The 24,864-nt window shown below is 37.1% G+C and overlaps 1 protein-coding gene across 6 annotated transcripts in view; it reads right to left on the bottom strand.

Annotated features, from left to right (window-relative positions):
- The window catches only part of MAGI2 (membrane associated guanylate kinase, WW and PDZ domain containing 2), a 1,438,402-nt gene that overhangs the window by 1,205,012 nt on the left and 208,526 nt on the right, over window positions 1–24,864 (bottom strand). The window lies entirely within an intron of this gene.

Below are 24,864 nucleotides of genomic sequence, written 5' to 3'. Positions count from 1 at the left end.
GACCTGTATAATTTTTTATCTTAAAAGGAAAGATTACTCATTTGTTCTCATTTGCCATCAGGATCCCTCCCCTTTGCTACTCTCCAATTGACATAAGCTCATACTTTAAGGCCTAGATAAAATTATATCTTTCTTTAAGTCATTCTAATTCCTTCAGTTAAAAAAGTGCTACTCTGTATTCTCATGGAACTTTCTGTTCACCATACTAAAATAGTATTAATAATACCTAACATTTACATAGACTTCATCATGTCAGGCGCTATTCTAATGCCTTTAGCCTCACAGCAATCCTCTGAGGTAGGTACTAATTAGTGACAGAGCTGGGATTTGAATGTAGGAAGTCTGACTCTTTAGTCTCTTAACCACTACAGTGTAATGACAGCATTATACCCTCTTTATAATTTAGTAATTCATCCTACACTGCCCTATGGCACTTGTTAGACTCCTGTAATATTATTTAACCCTTCTCAGTGATTATAACTCCTGTAACATTAATAAAGTTAGCATATCAGATTATAATCTTCTAGAAGGAGGATATTACTAATCCCTTGTGTAGCCCTCACAGTAGCTACCCAGTCACACAGATTACATTAATTAATTAATCACATTACATAACATCTGTTAAAACACAGATGGCCAGGACCCATCCTTCAAATTTCTTTTTTTTTTTTCATCCTTCAAATTTCTAATCCTGTAATTCTGAGATGGAATCTTAATTTTGTATTTCTAATAAGTTCCTAAACAATGGCAGCATTGCTAGTTTAAGAATTATTATTTGAGAACTAAAGCTCTAGAATATTTTCAAAGAGTAAATTTTTCTGAATATTTAAATGGCTATACAGCAGAAATTTACACAACAATGTAAATCAAGTATGTTTCCACAAAATAATTATTTAGGTAAAACAAAATATGATGTACACTTAAAATACAGAAATATACATAGCCCAAATTATAGAGATATAGGAATCTGTATGGTCTAGGGAGTCAATTTCATGGGTATGATAATTTAAACTAAAAATAATGGCTAAACTTATAAACAAATTTGAATAAAATGCCTCATCTTCATGTGTGCCACAAAACAGATCACGCTAATTTGATTTATTCAGAAGAGTGTTTTTGACATAAATGTCCCCTTTGGGTTACAATATCAAGGCAAAGATGCAATGCACAGTTGATTTAAAGTATGAATTGCATTGTAAATATAGAAAACAATATCACATGTTTTTCTCTAACAGAAAAAGGAAGTCTAGTCACATTAATATCTTCATAATAATTAAATAACACATACAACTTAGCAGACTGACAGATAAAGAAGCAGCCTGTGTCAGGCTGATTACCAAATCTCCATACACAGTCCCCTCTAGATATCACTTATTATTTCTATTGTAAATTATTTATAAAGATCACTTCCATGATTTAAGTGGTCATGTCAAAGGCACCATTTACAAGCCACAAGTTAAAATAAGGTATTAATAATAAATTAAAAGCACCACATCAACATCTCATGTATCAAAACTGCAAGCAATTGATCACAAATGGCTGAAAAACTCATTATTACTTTATGTCAAGAAGGTGTTTTTGCCAGAGAACTGTCTGCCCCTCCCACACTCTACCCAATCAACAGGCTTTAATTTAATCAATGGCAGATGCCCAAACCTGGGTCACTTAAGCCTTGCTTCCCCATGAATGAGAGTAGAATGAAGCAGCTGAGACTGGGCCAATGCATCTCTTCTGTTTTAGGATGGGCTTCATGTGCCTGTGCTTCAGTGGTTTATCTTGGCTGTCCCTTCCTTAATGTCTTTTGGTCATGGACTGCTTGCCTGATGCTCTGACACTGCTCTTACTCTACTCCTTCAAGTCCTCCTTATTTGCAGGATTTGCATCACCCTCTTGTACTCATACCCTCTTCATCTTTGTCTGCTTGTTTGCTTCTCAGTCCACTGCTGTCCTGATGCTGACCTTCCCTATGGGACCTGCTCTCTAGTGTCCAGAGGTCTTCTGCCACCTCTCCCTGGCACATCACACCACGTGTATACTTTAAGTGCTAAATACATATAGAGTAATTTCATGCCATTTATTTAAAACATTCAAAGACCTCTAGGAGGTAAATGAGCATAAAGTTTGGCAAAATATTGCACAAAATGACTACCATGAATAAAGTTTACTCTAAAATTTCCCTGCCATAGTTTAATGGTTTTTATTGTTTATAGGCCCATTTTTTTTAATGCTGCTAAGACATGAGACAATAGAAAGAATGAACCACTTTTACTATCATGCTGTATGATAGTTCTCCTACTATTCATTGTTACAATTTTTGTTTTCTATATGTCCACATTTCTGGCCATACATATACATTATCTCTTTTATCCTCACAATGACCAATATGCTACAATAATCCTACTTTGCGTAAACTAAACATTAGAGGAATTAGATCCAAGATCACTCAGGTAGAAAGTGGTAAACCTGTATTCAAAGCTCTGAATGTCTGAATCCATAGTCCGTGTTCTTAACCAATGTGCCTTTTACTGTCTCTCACTTTGCAGTTGTCTTTAAAATAGGATGTTATAATCTTATAAGTTTCATTTTATTTATTTTCAATATTTTAAAAGGAGAAAAGCAAGTGATCAATGAAAAAAATTGTTTAAACAGATGATCTTACCTTTATGAACAAAAAATTAAAGTAAGCATGTACTTCTCGGTGCTATAGAACTTGGGATATTCTTTGGGACCAGCCTTTTTTCCTCCTCTGTTGTCCTCACCTCTTCCTTGATCTAAATCTGTTAAATTATGATTTTGACCCCTTCCAACTTGTGATTTCAAGGAAGATTAGGAACAGCTGGTCAGCAACCCTGTTGCCGCTGCTGCTGCTAAGTCGCTTCATTCACGTCCGACTCTGTGCGACCCCATAGACATCAGCTCACCAGGCTCCCCCATCCCTGGGATTCTCCAGGCAAGAACACTGGAGTGGGTTGCCATTTCCTTCTTCAATGCATGAAAGTGAAAAGTGAAAGTGAAGTCACTCAGCCGTGTCCAACTCTTAGCGACCCCATGGACCGCAGCCTACCAGGCTCCTCCATCCATGGGATTTTCCAGGCAAGAGTACTGGAGTGGGTGCCACTGCCTTCTCCGGCAGCCCTGTTGACTAGCCTCCAATACACTGGAAGAGCATTATTAACTTGTCCCTGTGCTTTCTCTTCTACAATTACATTTTCCATGACTTTTCCCCCACAGATCTCCTTTTCCTATTTTTATTCATGTTTGCTATCTTCAGAACTCTGTTTGAATTCTCTATATTTATTTTCATGTATGTACTCACATCTTTCATCTAGTGGGAAGATAGAAGCTTGGTGTATCTCAGCCCCATTTGTTACTTTTTAATATCTTTTTCTAACAAATAAACTATAGGACTTCCCTGGTGGTCCAGAGGTGAGGAATCTGCCTGCCAAAACAGGGGACACAGGTTTGATCCCTGGTCCAGGAAGATTCCACATGCCGTGGGCATGAACCACAACTATTGAGCTTGTGCTCTGAAACTGTGAGCCACAACTACTGAAGACTGCATGCCCCAGACCCCATGCTATGCAATAAGAGAGTCCACGGCAATGAAAAGATGGTGCATTACAACTAGAGAGTAGCCCCCTCTGCAACTAGAGAAAGTCTGCATGCATCAGTGAAGATCAAGCACAGCCAAAAATGAATAAGTAAATAAGTATTAAAAAAAAAAATAAACTATGTAGGCTGCCTAGCAGACTTCCTAGTAGGCAGCAGCAAAGACCACCAGAGCCAAACATAAATAAATAAATAAATATTATTTTTAAAAGTAAACTATGTAAGCTGCCTCGTAGGCTTATCTTTGATTTTGGAATAATTGTAAAAAACAAAATCAGGATCAATTTTCATAATCTGACATTGTTTTAGATTGTTTTTTTCTTGAGGAATCATGTTCTGTCACTGATGACTTAGTTACTTGTCATCTTATACCATTACAAATTCAGTGTAATGTAAAATCAAGGATGGAATGAAGAGGATAGGGAATTTATTGTTCTAATACCATTAAAGAACATTGCTCTTCAAAAGCAAAACAAAACACAAAAAAGTAAATCACCAAGTAGAATCAGGGGTCATTCCTATTTTCTAGTTTGAAATTATTTGCTTTTTTAATCACACTAAACATTATCCTGATCATTATTATCTTTAAGAAATTTGTAATTTCATTGATTATTCTTCTTAGGTTGTTTTGATAAACTAAGGAGAGGGATATTTTTTTTTCTTTGATCATAACTTTTCCTAATTAAGAAATTAATGAGACTATTAAATGTCTCCTTTTCAATTCCTAGAATAATTACTGTAATCATTTTTAATTAATATAACTTTAATAACACTTTAGGGTTTCTACTACTAATATGTTTTATCTATGGATAAAAGTTCTTATTATATCTAAGCACATTTTTTCAGTATATGGATATTGTGAGAATAAAAGGAATTTAATCTCATCTATATCAATAGTCTTTATTAACTCTCCAAACATTAGTCATGGTTTCAGTTTTGTTGAATTGTCCTCTTTTTGTAGTTAATATGCCTGTTTTTACTTTATTTTAGTAATTAAGTGACTATAGCACAGCGACTGATATTAAATGTTTTCCATTCTGCATTATGTTCCCCAGAAGTAACACTCTAATAAAAATCTATACTTTGATTAATTTTTATTTTTTTAGATGCAAAAATGAAAAATTATTAGAGTGTTCTGGGATGTCCCACATTAGATCAACTCACACACAGACACACAGAGACATACACAGATACAACACAGGTAGGCTTTAACATGAAAAGCAGTAAATGCATTTTACTTTCAGGGTACTCAGTTCTTAGATCTTTTTAAAGTGTAGGTTGCTGGTAGCTAAAAGTTTAATGCCTACTGTGAATTAGCTGTCTCACGTATTCTTTCAAAACTATGGTGTGCTGGAAGGACATGAGGTGGAAGAGTATGGGTATGCTGATAAAAAGTGCAAAGTATGAAGAACTAAATGTAAAAAAAACTGGGCAGTCAGTTGATGAAATCATGGAGAATTAACTCAAGAGCTAGTATGTAAAATACAGTCTAAAAAAACTGGGTTCAAACTTCTAGCATGCTTTAAAAGCAACTTGAAATCTGAATGAAGTTTCCTTTACCCAATTCTGGACTTTTTTTGAGGTGGTATATAGTTTCTATCCAATTTGCTTCTGGTTTTGAAATATTTCACCCCTATATTATTTTTACATATGATTTTTAGGTTTATAACTTAAAAGAGTATCTCTGAAATTTTTCACCATTTCCTCAATTTGCATATTTTAAAAACTAATAAATACTTCTTACAAAGAAATATATTCCATATTAGGTAATAGAAAAATTCAACTATAAACTAGGAGTTCAATTTTCATAACTTATTTCCTAGATTTATGTTTCCTAAAATCAATCTGAGGGAGATAGAGTCTTCCTTTTGTATGTATTACAGTATTCAAATTATATTATGTATGCCACACCCTCTGTGGCCCTAAGTCTTACTTGAGAAGAAAAAAGCAAACAACAACTCCGTCTATTTTTTTCTTCTGACCGTAAGGCCTTTGTGAACCTAGGAAATATTTTTTGCTATCAAAAAAAAAATCTCATTATAAAAATATCATTTGACTAGTTGCTCTTAGAAGGTTAATTTTTACTTTTAAAAAGTCTATAAATTAGAAGGCTTTCAATTACTAAGCAACAACCAAAATTATAGCTACAAGTACTATGGCAGTTTTTACACAGAATTGGTAAACTATGTTAATAGGAATTCCACTTTTTGAATAGCTCAGGGTTTGTGTAAATGATATTGCTTGGCATGCCACTGTTAAAAAAATATATCTAAAAGCACTTTATGTGTGAAGAAATTCATAAAATAAAAAGCATTGAGTTCTCCATGAAAGGATATAGGATATCAATCTCATGTTATATTATACAGAAGAATCCTTTAGGGTGTTGGCACAGTAAGTGAAGCACACAATTTTCAGAAACTCTAGAGACTGTCATTTTTGTCATATGAGCTTGTATTATTTTCTAAAAGATCATATATGCTGCTATATTTTTTCAACTACTATTTTAAATTTAGGACAGCAGATGAACTTGAGTTTTTCTTAAGTATATTTTTAGCTTTATCATCACTCTTTCCACAACCTCTTTAAAAAGGTATTTTAGGACACTTGTGCCTGCACGCTTAATCACTTCAGTCGTGTCTGACTCCCTGTGATGCTATGGACCATGGCCTGCCAGGCTCCTCTGTCCATGGGATTCTCCAGGCAAGAATACTGGAGTGGGTTGCCATTTCCTTGTCCATTTAGGACACTCATTTGCTACTAAATTTTAAAACTATTTGAAAATGTTAACATTTACCCAATCTTGGTAAACATATCATTTAGGATAAAATAAAATGATATAAAATATAAATTTTAAAGCCCCCTGTCTCTCATGCCTCTCCAAAGGCAAGAACTATAAATAGCTCCATATGTTATATTCAAAATTTATCCTATTAATTTAAAATATTAATAAAAATATAAATTTAGTATAACAAGTAGAATTATGTATACAAATAGTCCATTAAATTAACTACAGAATAAATACCTTCAACTGGAATACTAGATCTAAAAGTATCTGCGTCTAAGATTTTGATAGTTATTGCTAAATTGGTCTTCAAGAGAAAAGGACTGCTATCAACAATACATGAGAATATCTTTTTCCTCCAACAGGGGGTCCTATTAAATATTTCAATTTTTGCCAATCTTATAGATAAAAGTGGAATCTAGGTGCTATTCCTTGTGAATAAGGCTGAGCAACTTGTCAAATATTCACTTGTATTTTGTCCTTTCTATGAACTATCAATGTCCTTTGACCATTTTTGTCTTGACTTGTTCATCTTTTGCTATTGATCTATGAGAACTCTGTATAAAAGAAATTAACCTTCTACCACATGCTTTTGCAAATAGCTTCATTAGTTTATTATTTGTCTTTTACTTATGGCATTATCAACTATATAGTATATAAATAATATATATAATATACATATATAAATAACATATATATAATATAAAAACAACTTCTGTATAAATACAGAAGTACTGTTTTAATTTGCATTAATAGGTATAAGTCGCATCCATGTTTTTTCCTTTATAGGCTCTAAATTTGTTGAGATATGTACCAAAAGGTCATATTACTGTAAATGTTTTTTAAAAGATTTTTGTCACTGTTCTCTATCTCCCCTCCCTTCTTTCTTTAGTATATTTAAAACTTTAGTCCATTTAGAATTAAATTTTATGTAAAGAGTGGGATAAGAATAAATTTCTTTACATTTCTATAAATGGTTAGGCAGTTGTTCCAAGACAACTTATTGTCCAGCCAACTTCAATGAATAAAAATGACATCTTTATCACCTATTTAATCCCCATAAGTCTATATCATGAGCCCCTATCCTTTTCCACTAATATTCTACATTTGTACCAGTGTCACGCTACTTTAATTACAAACGTTGCAATGTGTTTTAATATCTAGCAGGGCTAAACTACAGAGTATTCAATAATTACAGTAGAGTCAATGCTTGAAGGGACAGCAGAGAGCATCTAGTTCATCCTTTAATTTACAGATGAAGAGAATGAAGGCAAGGGAAGTTCCAAGAGTCATTCAACATTCCACAGCAGTTCATGGGAGATCCAGTGAAAGTGTAGAAGTAAGGGTCGCTCAGTCATGTCCAACTCTTTGCAACCCCATGGACTATAGAGTCCATGGAATTCTCTAGGCCAGCCCAAGAATACTGGAGTGGGTAGCCTATCCCTTCTCCAGCAGATCTTCCTGACCCAGGAATTGAACCAAGGTCTCTTGCATTGCAGGCAGGTGCTTTACCAACTGAGCTATGAGGGAAGCCCTGGGAGACCTGGGAACTAGAACAAAGATTACCTGGCTAGTGTCCCAGTACTCATTCCTCTGAAAGAGCCATGCTAATAACTATAAAGATATACCCATAGACTTCAATACTTCTCAAATTATTCTGGATTTAAATTTCTCAGTGATTTTTTTTTCCTATTCTACTTTCTTATGCTCCTGAAACTTCACTTTTATATATGCTTGTGAGATTTTCATTATTAAGGTTACCTATAATACCTATATCCCATGAATGCTGACAGAAAACATCCAAATCTGTCTTTCAACATCTTTTGTCATTGTCAGGGAATGTTTAACGGGAGGATTCCTACGTGCTGTCTCTCATGAGTCCTTTGTCCCTCTTCAAGCGGAACAGCACGCTGCTCCCAGGGACTGAGGTCATTGTGTGAGGCAAGCATGTGTCTCCTTTAGTAAACATTCTCCTTAGGACAAAACAGCTTAGTCTCCTTCCCCTTTCTTGAGATAGAGATTGTCTTCTGACCTTGTGACTACTTTTAGCCCATGTTTCCTTGGTAACGTTTGCTGTACCTTTGGTTTTCTGATCTCTATCATTCCCGAAAGAAGTTTCTTGTACTGCAGCCTATATATACTCATAGAAAAATCATTAAAGCACCTTTGCTCCATCAGAGCTTGGGTCCCTGGGTCTTTTTTTTGTCTTTCTCTCTCTCTCTCTCCTTTTCTGGCTGACTCTCTGGAGCGTGGAGACCCGTCGTGCTCACTTTTCTGCCCGGGCTTCTAAGACCCCCTCGAGAGGGCGCCTGGTGCCTTCGTGAGCGATGCAAGTCCTGTGTCAAGGACTTTATTGGTCCTCTGCGTAAACCAAGGGACATCGGCCTCTTTCTCTCTTTCACTTTCTTATCGTCGACTCCGTACCTCCAGATTCCGGTCCATTAAGGGACCCCAACAGTCATTGCCTACTTGCTCATAAGAATCCTGAGTGAAGTTGTTCTAATGTTGAAAAAAAAACAAAAAATCCCAAAGCAATGCACAGGCAAACAGTAAAGCTTCCACTGACTAACTAGGAAGTTATCTGCCAGAGGCAGTTATCAGCAAGCATCTTAATGAGAGTCATGGCTGACAATAAATGTAAGCCATTGTGAACACCACCATTGTGTATATGAACATAATACATATATATTTAACTTCTATTATATTTGAGAAGTTGGAAACAATGGTGTAAAAAATATGGAAATATGTGATGGTTTTTCACACAATGATTCAGAGACAAAAACTTTGTGCTTTCCAAAATGAGAAGAAGACAAGCTTAAGAAAAATTTTAAGAGTAGTACCAAATTATATCAAGGTAATAGGTCAAGCTCCAGGGCTCTTTCACAGATGCAAAAGCAGATGTGCAAACTGAAAGATATTAAAGTTCAGGAAGTCACCACCTGAGGTGGTTTCATGTAAGAAGCTAGACCATTTACAGAAGTAGGGATCCATTATATTCTCAAGCCAATTATAGAGGTTATAGTTCTAGACAATTTTGCTATCACCTAGACATCTCTAACCAAATCAGCAGTTATTGTATTAGATTTGCACAGACCACTGAATTAAAGGGTCTGGGTATCTTTCCAATTGAGTGGGATTAGCCATGTGATACTAATGGAAGAAAACATCCAATTTGTCCAAAGATAAAATATCTAAAACACCTCAGTAGAGGGAGTATAAGATGGGAGCTTAAATCAAAACGCATCACTCCTGATCTAGAAAGTACAATGTACATTAGCAGAAAGTTGAAAAGGACCATACAGATTAGGAACTCAAAGAATCATTTGAATTAATAACTTACACCCAGATATAGTAGAAAAATAATGCCTGCCTCCCATTTATACTACTCAGAGAATTAAATTCAGTTGCCTCTCAGCACTGTGAATGACCACTTTTAACAGGAACAGTTACATCATGATGTTTTATTTTCCTTTCAAGATGGGTTAGTATGTGAACTGGTTACTCTTAAGTTACTTTCAGAAATATAGTTTCCATACTATAAACAAATAAATCCAATAATGATTGCCTCTCTCAGTGACAATCATCTGTTAATTACTGAAGACTTCCTGATCTGAACTCTTAGGAACTGAAATTCCAAGGAAATGCTGACTTTATTTTCACATTGCTCTAAAGGACTCATTAGTTCCTCCTACAACTGTAAAATATAGTGGGAGTAAACACACACATAGCACAAAGTGTGATGACTGCAGAATATCTTTAAAGTGAAGTGAAAATGAAAGTCACTCAGTTGTGTCCAACTCTTTGCAACCCCATGGACTATGCAGTCCATGGAATTCTCCAGGCCAGAATACTGGAGTGGGTAGCCTTTCCCTTCCCAGGGATCTTCCCAACACAGGGATCAAACCCAGGCCTTCTCGCACTGCAGGTGGATTCTTTACCAGCTCAGCCAAGGAAGTCCAAGAATACGGGAGTGGGTAGCGTATACCTTTTCCAGGGGATCTTCCCAACTAAAGAATCGAACCAGGGTCTCCTGCCTTGCAGGTGGATTCTTTACCAGCTGAGCTTTTAGCGAAGCCCCAAACGTCTTTAGGATGCATATAATATGGTAAGATATTATTTTCTAAGATCTGTTAAAGTAAAATCTATTAGTTAGATACACTTACATATATAATTTTTCCAAGCCTGACTCACAAAGAGCTGTGATGCAATACCTCTTATTTTTAAATGTATACCTTATACTTCACTTTCACACACTAAAAAAATACAGAATAAAAAAAATGAACACTACTTAAAATCATTCATTATAGCAAAACAAATTACATTAAAATATCAAAGTGATGTTACTTTATAAAAACAATTCCAGGTAGCGAAAGCTGAAACTGTGTATCTTGGTTCATTAAATCTAAACAATAGAGTTTCCCCTAAATTCTACTAGGATTTAGAGAAAATCATCCTTAAAACTTGGTATACAGGATTTCTTTCCAATACTCTTCTTCTTTTTCAGTGCTGGTGTTTCCATATGTTTGTATATTAATACTGTGAATACTTGTTACATTACATAACATGCACGTAGTCTCTGGTGACTCAGATGGTAAAGAATATGCCTGCAATGTAGGAGCTGCTGCTGCTGCTGCTAAGTCGCGTCAGTGTGTCCGACTCTGTGCGACCCCATAGACGGCAGCCCACCAGGCGCCCCCGTCCCTGGGATTCTCCAGGCAAGAACACTGGAGTGGGTTGCCATTTCCTTCTCCAATGCATGAAAGTGAAAATTGAAAGTGAAGTTGCTCAGTTGTGTCCGACTCTTAGCGACCCCATGGACTGAAGGCTACCAGACTCCTCCGTCCATGGGATTTTTCAGGCAAGAGTACTGGAGTGGGTCGCCAGTGCCTTCTCTGGCAATGTAGGAGACCCAGGTTCAATTCCTGGGTTGGAAAGATCCTCCGGAGAAGGAAATGGCAGCCCACTCCAATATTCTTGCCTGGAGAATTCCATGGATAGAGGAGCCTGGCAGGCTACAGCCCATGGGGTTGCAAAGAGTCAGATACAACTAAGTGACCAACACACATGATATTTTTAAATGCTAAACGGTATTTCATGTTACAAGTAAGTTTTGAATTAGATTTTTTTAAATTAAAAAAGTCCTGGCGGTAATTGCTGCCTGGCGTGAGTAATAATTAGGCACAGGATGATGTGGAAAGGCAGACACTAAAATGTAGATAACTGCACACTGATGTTTAATTCATTAAACTTCCTGAAATGCTGACCTGGGATCTATTAACCATTATATTTCTGCTTCTTCTTAATTGATTTTCATTCTCATTTGATTTTATTTCTATTTTGTGCTGTTTTGTAAGCTACTTCAAATATTTTTTGACAGTTTAACTTATTAATAACCCTAATAAGAAGTTAATGAAATAGAAAGTTAAGGATAATTATTTTCATCATTTATTCTCAAATTTATTTATGTATTTCCAAAAATCTCTAATGCTCTCTCTCACTGTAGGCATCCATGCAGTAACTTGATGATATGTCTACAGAGCTGGGAGATGAGGTGACATGAATGAACACTGTTGATCTCTAGATTGTTTCAGGAGCTAGGATGCTGTAATGATTTTAATATCATACCCATCCCTGCTCACCTTCCCCTCTACCCCCACTCTCTTTCCTGATGACTATCTAGAAAGTCTTCATATACTTACAAGTGTGACTTCTTGATGACATCAGACACAGAGAGCTAAATTTATCATGAGCTAAATAAAGATACCTTGATTCTCCAAAGCATCCTAGTCTTATTAGTTGCCAAATTACTTTGTAACCAACTTCTGATTACTCAGAGAAGATTATCTGATTACTGAGCAGTTAAATAAGAGCACTTCCCTGTTCTCCACAGCTAATTTCTCCTCTAAAGGGGTTGGATCTGAGTAGCTAAAATAGGCAGCTGCCCAGGTGATACAATTTGAGATGAATGAGGAAAAAAAAAGTCATCTCAAACTTTTAACTCATTGTTCTCCATTCTTAGAGAAGTCTATATGATCCTGGATTTCTTTGTGGTCTTTGAGAACTCCTTTTAAAACTGAACTATCTCTGGTTGGGGAAACTCTTTTTTAACACTATGATCAAGGCTTATTACAAGTCTATGGAGACCTCTGTGCAAACTAGAGACTGGCTGTCTTAGAATTTGTATTTTAGGAAAAGACATCTTTCTGACACAGTCCCTTGCCCACTTATATGGTGCCTTGTGCAGAGTACACTGTCAAACTGTACTCAGCAGCAAAACCTAAATGAACTGGACACAGAATACTAGGAAAGGAGCAGGGAGAGTGGCCATGTGCCAGCCCTGGGTCACCCCAGTCATAGCTAAAAAAAAAAAAAAAAAAAGAACCTTATAATAGCGTTCGTCTATTAAGTCTGTGCTTTATAATGCTGTTTTAGATACCTGAGTTGAGGCAATATTTTCATCTCTACAGATAATCAAAATTGACTACCTCTGGAAATACCATGCAGGAAAATAGAACAAAGCAAAACAATAGTAAAAACTTGGGTTTATATACCAACTATTATCATAAATATCATACATAGCATTAATACAATTTACTATTCTTTCATTTTAAAAGACTGAGAGCACTGCAATGTAATTAAGAACATTTACAGTTTTTCTTAGCTGTCCTTTATAAATAGGTGGCTTTCTGGGCACCAGAAGGAAATTTTAACCTTTGGTATCTTTCAAAGCAAGTCAGCCTTCAAAGCCAGACTGCTCATGATAGCAGTCCCACCATCATGGGTAATATGACAGCAAAATAACTGAATCTGGGGAATTTTTTTTTTTTCAAATTGAAACCCCAGAATTGGGGTATGGTTGAAATGCTTTAGCTCCTTTAGGATTATCTCCATGTTTCTCTCTAATCTCAGTGGATCTGCTCAGTGAAGTGAAGTGAGAGTCACTCAGTCATGTTTGATTCTTTGCGACCTCCTGGACTGTACAGTCTATGGAATTCTCCAGGCCAGAATACTGGGGTGGGTAGCCTATCCCTTCTCCAGGGGATCTTCCCAACCCAGGGATCGGGATCTGCTCAGTATCTGTCACCTATTTGGGCCTCTGAATTTCTGTATGGCCTGGTCTTGCAGTTAGTTCTGGCAAGTATTTTTACACTGTCAATGTTTTTACAAAGAGGAAAGAGGTAGCCTGCCAGCCCATTTTACTGCGGAGCTCTGTGCTGGCCTCAGCCTCATCTCTGTGACACAGGCACAGGTTAGATGGTGACACGGGAAGGTCTTTATTTCTTCTGTCAGCATCCAGAGAGTTTCAACCACACATGAAGTAATGTGTTGTTTAAATAGCACTTAGACACGGTTCATATCATTTTCAAAATGTTCTACCCGTATCATTCCTACAATCAAGGGAAACGTTGGACTTGATAACAGAGGAAAGGAAAAGTAAATTTCAATAACATTTCATTGGAAGCTGAATTCCTGGCTGGGAACTGAATTTACAACACAAGAAAGCAGAAAATAAATATATTGAAGTGAGGCTTTGTTAGCAGTTTCCTCTGCTTTTTCAAATAGCTTAATTTAAGTCCTACCAAGATAGAAACAATCACTTAGCAAGCCACATTTGAAAGGCATTTAATGGAGCAGCTCAATTCCTAGTGGAACTAACTTTTTAAAATAAAAGGGCAATAACTAAGAATTATTATGGATGGATAACAAAATTGTATTCTCATATAGCTGCTTATTTCCTCACATTTTGATGAAATATAGACTGCTCAGAATTTCAGGGTAGAAGACTCTGCAAAGTCTATCTCTGCTTCAGGCTAAGAATTCCTCAGGGGCAAGGTTCTTGAGTCTCAATATTCTCTACTCTGTGAACCTAATGCTTGCAGACATACTAACACATAGCAAGTACTTAAAGATTTAAAAAATGATATTTTAAAAAAATTTATTAAGTAAATGCATATATTTAATAAAATAGAACATATATTTTAGACTTACTACATTTTCAAAATGAAAATCAATTGACGTGGAGTACAGAACTGATAATACTCAACACATATAACATGAACATTCATTTGGTGCTATACATACTGATTATAATGTATAGGTCTTAGTTAGCTGATAATTTTCTGAGGGAAGTCATTCAAGAGAATGGGACTGTCGGCAAAGACTAGAACAATCTGTAATCACAAATTATGGTTATGATTTTTCTCATTTCCTTGAGATTTCACTGCATATTGATCTATGCCCTTTCTAGGCACCATAGGGATACAAAGAGAGATAACACAGAATTCCATAGAGAGTATTTACAGAAATATGATTGCACACATTATACATGAAGCATATACATACACATTTTTGACACTTGTCTGTGGCATAAGCCAGGATCTTTGCCATGAGCTGGATGATCTAGCTGGAATCATACATTATCTCTAAGACTTGTTCCATGCACATGCCTCCCCCGCCACCCACACCAGGAAAAGAATTAATAGCATCATAGTCTCCTTTAGCATATTCTACATATTCTATGCTATCCTAGAATACTCTTTTTGATGTCCAGTCACTAAGGGGCTTCCATTGTGGCTCAGCTGGTAAAGAATTCGCTCGCAGTGCGGGAGACCTGGGTTCAATCCCTGGGTTGGGAAGAGGCCCTGGAGAAGGGAAAGGCTACCCACTCCAGTATTCTAGCCTGGAGAATTCCATGGACTGTATAGTTTATGGGGTCACAAAGAGTTGGACACGACTGAGTGACTTCACTCAGTCACTAAGTCGTGTTCGATTCTTTCTGACTCCATGGGCTATAGCACACCAGGATCCCCTGTCCTCCACTATCTCCTAGAATTTGCCCAATTCATGTCCATTGAATCACTGAGGCTATCTAAGCATTTCATTCTCTGTGGCCCTCTTCTCCTTTTGACTTCAGTCTTTCCCAGCATCAGGGTCATTTCCAGTGAGTTGGCTCTTCCCATCATGTGGCTAAAGTATTGGATCTTCAGCTTCAGCATTAGTCCTTCCAATGAATATTCAGGATTGATTTCCTTTAGCTTTGACTGGTTTGATCTCCTTGAAGTCCACGGGACTCTCAAGAGCCTTCTCCAACACCACAATTTGAAAGCATCACTCTTTGGCACTCAGCCTTCTTTATGGTCCAACTCTCACATTTGTACATGCCTAATGGAAAAACTAGCTTTGGCTATACGGACTTTTGTTGGCAAAATGGTGTCTCTGTTTTTCAATATGCTGTCTAGGTTCATCATAGCTTTCCTTTCTAAGAGTAAGAGTCTTTTAATTTCATGGCAGCAGTTACCATCTGCAGTGATTTTGGAGCACAAGAAAATAAAACATGTCACAGCTTCCAGTTTTTTCCCTACTATTTGCCATGAAGTGAAGGGACTGGATGGCATGATCTTTGTTTTTTGAATGTTGAATTTCAAGCCAGCTTTTTCATTCTCCTCTTTCATTCTCATCAAGAGGCTCTACTCTATACCTGATACTTTTTTCTCTCTATCTTTCATACAATTGCCCTTGTATTTCAGCTACATTTGATATCACTGGCATTCTACTGTTCCTTGAATCTTCTCTTCCTTGGTAAGTTATCCTACCAGTACCTGCTACTGCCCTCTCCTGGTGTTTGTTTTCTCTGTCCTTTTGGATAGAGAAATGACTTCTCTCTTATCACTTTCCCCATGTCTTCACAGATGCTAACACTCAACTCTGACTCTCCATGATTCTACCTCTGAACTGTCTTCCTTAAAAATGCTACTTAGTCCCACATAACACCTCTGTACTAATCACTTTACCTTTCCCCTTAGACCACCCTTGATTAAACTAGCCTCCACTGATTACCAGCTCTTTTGAACTCCAACAGCACATACTGACAATTCTGCGGCTGCTGCTGCTAAGTCGCTTCAGTCGTATCCGACCCTGTGCGACCCCACAGACAGCAGCCCACCAGGCTCCACCATCCCTGGGATTCTCCAGGCAAGAACACTGGAATGGGTTGCCATTTCCTTCTCCAATGCATGAAAGTGAAAAGTGAAAGTGAAGTCGCTCAGTCGTGTCTGACTCTCAGGACCCTATGGACAGCAGCCCACCAGGCTCCTCCGTCCATGGGATTTTCCAGGCAAGAGTACTGGAATGGGGTGCCATTTCCTTCTCCGGACAATTCTACACATTGAAAACTCAATTATATATAGCATTCTGTGCTATTACATATATATTAAGTTCCTATCCCCTCATGGACTGTCAGATTCTCATGTCTAGAGACCATGTTTTACATCCCCACTTTATGTATAGCATTTGGTGAATGAGGCACCATAGAACTCCCTTAGTAAATTGCTCAGTGGGTAACAGACTTAAGCCTCTGAGGTTGTAAATACGACACTTCTGACACATACTAAATAATTGGAATCAGCCTGCCTTGTTTTCTGCCTTTATAAAACCTTGGATGGCAACCTTTCAACATCATAGTCAAGGTTTCAGGAAGCCAGTTTAGTTTGTATAACCCTGTGTGTGTGTGTGTGTGTGTGTGTGTGTGTGTGTGTATGAGTTTGCGCACGCTCAGTCACTCAGTTGTGCCTGACTCTTTGTGACCCCATGGACTGTAGGCCACTAGGCTCCTCTGTGCATGGAATTTTCCAGGCAAGCATACTGGAGTGGGTTGCCATTTCCTACTCAAGGAGATCTTACCATTCCAATGATTGAACGCCCATCACTTGTGTCTCCTGTATTGTTTGGGGTGAGTTCAGAGCACTGAAATTCTTTTCAAAATTTCTCCAGAACATTTTAATGAGAACCACACAAGCTTATGGAGCTTTCCTGGTGGCTCAGATGGTAAAGGACCTGTCTGAAATGTGGGAGACCTGGGTTCATGAGACCTATAGTCTCCTAGAGACTATATTGGCTCATAGAGAAAGTAAGACAATTCCAGAAAAAAACATCTACTTCTGCTTCATTGACTACACCAAAGCCTTTTACTGTGTGGATCACAAAAAACTGTGGAAAATTCTTAAAGATATGGGAATACAAGACCACCTTACCTGCCTCACAAGAAACCTGTATGCAGGTCAAAAAAAATGGTAGAACCGAACATGGAACTACAGACTGATTCAAAATTGGGAAAGGAGTGCATTCAAGGCTGCATATTGTCACCATTTTACTTAACTTATATGCAGAGTACATCATGCGAAATGCTGGGCTGGATGAATCACAAGCTGGAATCAAGATCATTGGGAGAAATATCAATAACTTCATATATGTAGAAGACACTGCCCTTATGGCAGAAAGTGAAGAAGAACTCAAGAGCCTCTCAATGAAAGTGAAAGAGGAGAGTGAGAAAACTGGCTTAAAACTCAGCATTCAAAAAACTAAGATTATGGTATCCAGTCCCATCATGTCATGGCATAAAGATGGGGAAACAATGGAAAAAGTGAAAGATTTTATTTTTTGCTCCAAAAATCACTGAGGATGGGGAATGCAGCCATGAAATTAAAAGACACTTGCTCCTTAGAAGAAAAGCTGTGACAAACCTAGACAGCGTATTAAAAAGCAGAGACATTACTTGCTGACAAAAGTCCGTAGAGTCAAAGCTGTGGTTTTTCCAGTAGTCATGAATGGATGTGAGAGTGCGACCATAAAGAAGGCTGAGCATTGAAGAACTGATGCTTTCGCATTGTGGTGCTGGAGAAGACTCTTGAGAATCCCTTGGAGAGCAAGGCGATCAAACCAGTCAATCCTAAAGGAAATCAACCTTGAATATTCATTGGGAGGACTGATGCTGAAGCTGAAGCTCCAATACCCTGGTCACCTGATAGCAAGAGCCGACTCATTGGAAAAGACCCTGATGCTGGGAAAATTGGAGGCAGGAAGAGAAGGGGAAGACACAGGATAAGATGGCTAGAGGGCATCACTGACTCAATGGACATGATTTGAACAAGTTCTAGGAGATGGTGAAAGACAGGGAAATCCGGCGTGCTGCAGTCCATGAAGTCACTAAGAGTTGGGCACGACTGAGTGACTGAACAATGATAACCCTTTACCAATAGTTGGCACTAGTAATTTCTGTATTAAACTAAACAGTAACTAAATTGCACTCCCTTTAATGGAATATATTTTATGTATATCTCCATTAAGGCACCATTACAAGCTTCAGCTTGTGAAATTCATTTTTAATTTATCTGTATGTGTTTCATTTAAGTGCTCTTTAATTACCAGAGTGCTTAGCATATTACATACTGAAACTATGGATTGATTTAATGTCACAATAAAGATTTTCTGCTTTAATCCTTAATTAGTTCACTGAACTTGCATCCATTTAATATCAGGATTTTATTAATGATATTATTGTTTGCAAAGCAGAAGCAATGCAAACCACTAAATTCCCTCGAAGGGCAATATCAAATTAATGTTATGATTTGTGAGAAATAACTTTAATGTTAAATTAAAATACACGTTATGTTCATAATGTTTAGGTTTCCTCTAACTTTAAGTAAAGATCTGTGTTAATCTAATACCACAGTACACTACTATTTAAAATATATAACTTTGAGTTTTAGTCTAAACAATCTAGCTAATTAAAAGTTAATTCGGTCTCCTTCTGCTGCTCCTCCTCATACTCTTTTCTGAAAACCACCACTTGAATTTGCAAGTGATAATTTATATCAGAAAATATCCATCTACATGATTTTCTTTTACCAAAAATCATGAAAGATACCAACTAGCGCTAATTCTGGCTTACTTCTATTGCTATAGTGTGCTGGCATCTAGATTAAAATTGTTTGGAGTTCCCATGTTTGATAAAATACTAGGTAAGAGATTGTACTGTGATACTTAACCTCAGGCAAGCCAATTTAGCAAATATGCTTTTGGCTGATTTCAGTTCAATCAATAACTCACTTCTTGGGAAAAATTAAAAAGTCATGTCAAGATGACAGAGTCATACATAAGGATGCCTTTTTCCCTTTGTCTTATTGCTTTGTTTTTAACTTGGGCTGGGACCGTATACTAAAAAGGAAGCTTTGAGATCTGAAATAGCTCTTTTAGAGACATAAAGCCAATTAGCCATGAAAATACAAATCACTAATTGAGATAGTGGAGCTAGCCTTATTATCTTCCTACAAAGTTTCCTATATGCTGGGAAATGCTTTTCTCAGCCTGTTAAGAGAGCATAAGCAAGATATAAATGTATAAAGTTTCTCTTGCTCTCAGGGGTTCTGTGCAGTTTATTTCAAGAATGATTAAAACTTGAATGGTAGCAAACTAAAGAGTGAAGCTGAAGTCCATTTTCATCCAGCAACTTAAACTTGGTCATTTTGTTGTCAGAGTCATTCTGATGCTCCTTTTCCCTCTTCAGAACACATGCAATAAAAATGGTAGTTTTTTTAATTTTCCATTTTGTGGGAGAAAAACAGAATTTTTGTCATAGTATGACTCACTTTAGTTCCTTAGCCCCAAATTCCTGCTTTTCCTGGTGTTCTGCAATCAGACATGTCATTCCTACTCTTCCGTGCAGTGATCTATTAAGCATTTTGAAACTTATTCCTCTTAGGAAATATGTCCTGCTATTTGTCACTATCTACTCTTAAGAGAGCAACAGTGTTAGTAAAAGACCACTTATTTCTAAAAAAGTTCTCTCTGGATCAACCACTTAACTGAAGAGTAAAGATACCTCAATAAAAGTCACAATCCTGAGGTACATTGGTTTTCAATCTTTAGTGCACATGATAAACACCTGGCAGTAGCATTATAAAATTTAGGCAATAAAAATACAGGTCACATAGTTCAATTTGAATTTCAGACAAATAACAAATATTTTTTTTTTAGTATAGTGATGTCCTAAACAACATCAGGGGCATTTTTATACTAAAAAAACCTTTGTGTGTTATCTGATATTCAAATTCAACTGTGCAGCTTCTACTTGGAGGGCTTGTTAAAATACAGATTACTGATGCCACCCTCAAAATTTCTAAAACAGTAGAACATGGCCAAACAATTTTCTTACAGGTTCCCAGGTGATACTAACACTGCTAGTCTGGGGACCTCAGTTTTGAATACCAGAGCATAATGCATAAGAGTTTAAGCTTGCAAGAGAAACTGGTGTTTGAATCCCAGGTCTGTTGCTTAAAACCATATAACCTAAATTATTTACTTGAGCACCATAAACCATGGTCTCCCCACTGAAAAAAAGGAAAATATTAATAAAATTAATACTGATGACATGTAATAATTCAGAGTGCTCAGCAAAATACAAAGTGCTCAGTAAAGATTATGTTACAATTTCTTAATACAGGGAAAAGTTTGAGTTGAGTTCTGCTCTTCCACAAATTGTGTTATTTAGAAGAGTTGAACCATAGCAAGTTAATGGCTTTTCTACACAAGAAAAACTGGAGAACACAGTTTATTGCAAAAGAGCCCAGCATTTTAAGACTTCTAAAAGACTTAAAAACATGAATAAAGAAAGTAAAACTACAAAAGAAGCATTTTCCAGACTTATGTGACAATGGAACAATATCCCCTCCAGCACATGGAAGTAATTGAAACACATATTTTTCCATGATAAACCAGTTTAGGAAATATTGCTCACAGGGCATCTAAATACAAAATGACATAATTACAAATAGAGATTGTGTTTGCTACATAGAAAAAAATGCCTTTCAATTATTGTTGATATCTAGCAGACTTTGACTGAGAATACAGTATAATCATTCTTCATTTATTGAACATCTAAATTGTGTATGGAGAATTATGTGCTATAATGATACAAGGAAGTGTTATTTAAGAAATATTGCCCTTAAACGGCTCACAAGCTTGAACTTAAAATATTTAACACTGGGTACTGACCTTAATATTTCTATTACTGTGATTAAACTTTAGACAGGTTTCCTCCTGACTTGAAGTCCCTGACCTCCCTTTTTCAGCATTTACTTTAGAAAACTTGGAATTGTAAATTCTTTCTTTTTCCCAGGAGATGTAAGTGTTCTACAATCCAGAAAGGTCCTTCACAAGGATCTGGAGTCATCCCTTTGATATATAATCACAAAAGTAGATATTGTCCCTATCTCCCAGTCTCTATTGGAGAATAGGAGTCTGAATTTATTAAGTAACAATTAGCAAACACAGAGATTGAACATTGACATTTTAGGACTCAGTGAACTAAAATGGACAGGATGGGTGAATTTAATTCAGATGACCATTATATCTACTACTGTGGGCAAGAAATGGAAGTAGAAGAAGAAGAACCAGAGTAGCCCTCATAGTCAACAAAGAGTCTCAAATGAAGTACTTGGGCAAAAACTCAAAAATGATGAATGATCTCTCTTAATTTCCAAGGCAAACCATTCAATATCACAATAATCCAACTCTATGCCCCAACCAGTAATCCTGAAGAAGCTGAAATTGAATGGTTCAATGGAGACCTACAAGACCCTCTAGAACTAACACCCCAAAAATTAACCTTTTCATCATAGCAGCTGAAATGCAAAAGTAGGAAGTCAAGAAACACCTGGAGTAACAGGCAAATTTCGCCTTGGAATACGAAATGAAGCAGGGTAAAGGCTAACAGAGTTTTGCCAAGAGAATGCACTGGTCATGGCAGACACCCTCTTCCAACAACACAAGAAAGACTCTACACATGGACATCACCAGATGGTCAATACCAATATCAGATTGATTATAATCTTTGCAGCCAAAGATGGAGAAGCTATATACAGTTAGCAGAAACAAGACTGGGAGCTGACTGTCGCTCAGATTATGAACTCCTTATTGCCAAATTCAGACTTAAATTGAAGAAAGTAGGGAAAACCACTAGGCCATTCAGGTATGACCTAAATCAAATCCCTTATGATTATACAGTGGAAGTGACAAATAGATTCAAGGGATTTGATCTGATAGAGTGCCTGATGAACTATGGGTGGAGGTTCACGACATTGACTAGGAGGCAGTGATCAAAAGCATCCCCAAGAAAAAGAAAGGCAAAATGGTTGTCTGAGGAGGCCTTACAAAAAGCTGAGAAAAGAAGAGAAACTAAGGGCAAAGGATAAAAGGAAAGATATAAGCATCTAAATGCAGAGTTCCAAAGAAGAGCAAGAAGAGTTAAGAAAGCTTTCATCAGTGATCAATGCAATGGAATAGAGGAAAACAAAAGAATGGGAAAGACTAGAGATCTCTTGAAGAAAATTAGAGATACCAAGGGAATTTTTCATGCAAAGATGGGCTCAATAAAGGACAGACATGGTAAAAGTTCTTCATGATCCAGATAACCACTATGATGTGATCACTCACATAGAGCCAGACAGCCCAGAATGTGAAGTCAAGTGGACCTTAGGAAGCATCACTATGAACAAAGCTAGTGGAGATGATGGGATTCCAGTTGAGTTACTTCAAATCCTAAAAGATGATGCTTTGAAAGTGCTGCACTCAATATGCCAGCAAATTTGGAAAACTCAGCAGTGGCCACAGGACTGGAAAAGCTCAGTTTTCATTCCAATCCCAAAGAAAGTCAATGCCAAAGCATGTCCAAACTACTGCACAATTGCACTCATCTCACACACTAGCAAAGTAATGCTCAAAATTCTCCAAGCCAGGCTTCAACAGTCATGAACTGTGAATTTCCAGACAATCAAGCTGGATGTAGACGAGGCAGAGGAACCAGAGATCAAATTGCCAACAAACTTTGGATTATTGAAAAAGCAAGAGAGTTCCAGAAAAACATCTACTTCTGCTTTATGGACTATCCCCAAAGGCTTTGTGTGGATCACTACAAACTGTGGAAAATTCTTCAAGAGTGGGATACCAGACCACCTGACCTGCCTCCTGAGAAATCTGTATGCAGGTCAAGAAAGAACAGTTAGAATCAGACATGGAACTATAGACTGATTCTAAATTGGGAAAGGAGTACATCAAGGCTGTATACTGTCACCCTGCTTATTTAACTATATGCAGAGTTATTTAACATCATGCAAAATGCCCAGCAGGATGAAGCACAAGCTGGAATCAAGATTGCCAGGAGAAATATCAATAAACTCAGATACACAGATGATACCACCCTTATGGCAGAAAGTGAAGAAGAACTAAAGAGCCTCCTGAAGAAAGTGAAAGAGGCAAGTGAAAAACCTGGCTTAAAACTCCAACTAATAAAAATAAATGAAAAAAAAAAAACACAAAAACTCAACATTCAGAAAACTAAGATCATGGCATCCCCACATCACCTCATGGCAAACAGATGGAGAAATATGGAAACAGTGACAGACTTTATCTTCTTGTCCTCCAAAATCACTGAGGGTGGTGACTGCAGTCATGAAATTAAAAGACACTTGCTTCTTGGCAGAAAAACTATAACCAACTTAGATAGCATAATAAAAAGCAGAGACATTACTTTGGTGACAAAGGTCCACCTAGTCAAAGCTATGATTTTTCCAGTAGTCATGTATGGATGTGAGGTTGGACTACAAAGAGAGCTGAGTGCTGAAGAATTGATGCTTTTGAACTGTGGTGCTGGAGAAAACTCTTGAGAGTCCCTTGGACTGCAAGGAGATCCAACCAGTCCATCCTAAAGGAAATCAGTCCTGAATATTCATTGGAATGACTGACACTGAAGCTGAAATTTCATTACTGGCCACCTGTTGTGAAGAACTGACTTATTGGAAAAGACCCTGATAACGGGAAAGACTGAAGGCAGGAGGAGAAGGGGACAACAGAGGATGAGATGGTTGGATAGCATCACCCAATCAATGGACATGAGTTTGAGTAAGCTCTGGGAGTTGGGGATCAACAGGGAAGTCTGGTGTGCTGCAGTCCATGGAGTTGCAGAGAGTCATACAGGATGAGCGACTAAAGTGAACTGAGCAAATACAGTTGGCCTAATCACATTGATCAATATCCTCCAGCACTTTTCCATTTGTTTGCCTTAGTATTTAAAAATCCTCCATCTTTTGTTTCAGCATACTTGAATTGACTCACTCTCTCTCTATTAGAATAGTCTGGATAAAGTCTTTTCAGACAATTTAAATAGTCTAGGGAGTTTCTCTTTGACAATACTAACCCTATTTTTCTTCATTATTATTAAGTTTATCTAGTATAGTATATTTTTCACAAGTTTGATTAACAACAAACCAGGCTGAAGTTGGTATCTAATGTTAAATATGTTGACTTACCACCCCTGCTTCTAAGCGTTGGGCTTAAACAGAAAAAGCAATGTTTTAAACATCTTGGAACTTGTTTGAATCTCACTTCTACTTCTTACCATGTATGTGGCCTTGGGAAAAAATATTAGATTCTTCTGATTTTTTTCCTCATCTGTAAAATAGAGATAATAAAAGTCTACTTTCGAAATCTACTGTGATCCAGGGAAAAGATCAGTAGAGTATGGGAAAATAAGGTAGTCTGTAAGGAGCAAATAGTCAAGGAGGCACTCAGGAAGAGCTGAGCCATGTTACTGATGAAGAGCTAGGAAGATTTTCTAACATCACTTACTGAACTCCTTAACA

Source organism: Cervus elaphus, chromosome 18 (assembly GCF_910594005.1).
Source record: "Cervus elaphus chromosome 18, mCerEla1.1, whole genome shotgun sequence".
Lineage (NCBI taxonomy): Eukaryota > Metazoa > Chordata > Mammalia > Artiodactyla > Cervidae > Cervus > Cervus elaphus.
The sequence above is the reverse complement of the archived record's forward strand: the minus strand, read 5'-3'. Positions and strand labels throughout refer to the sequence as shown.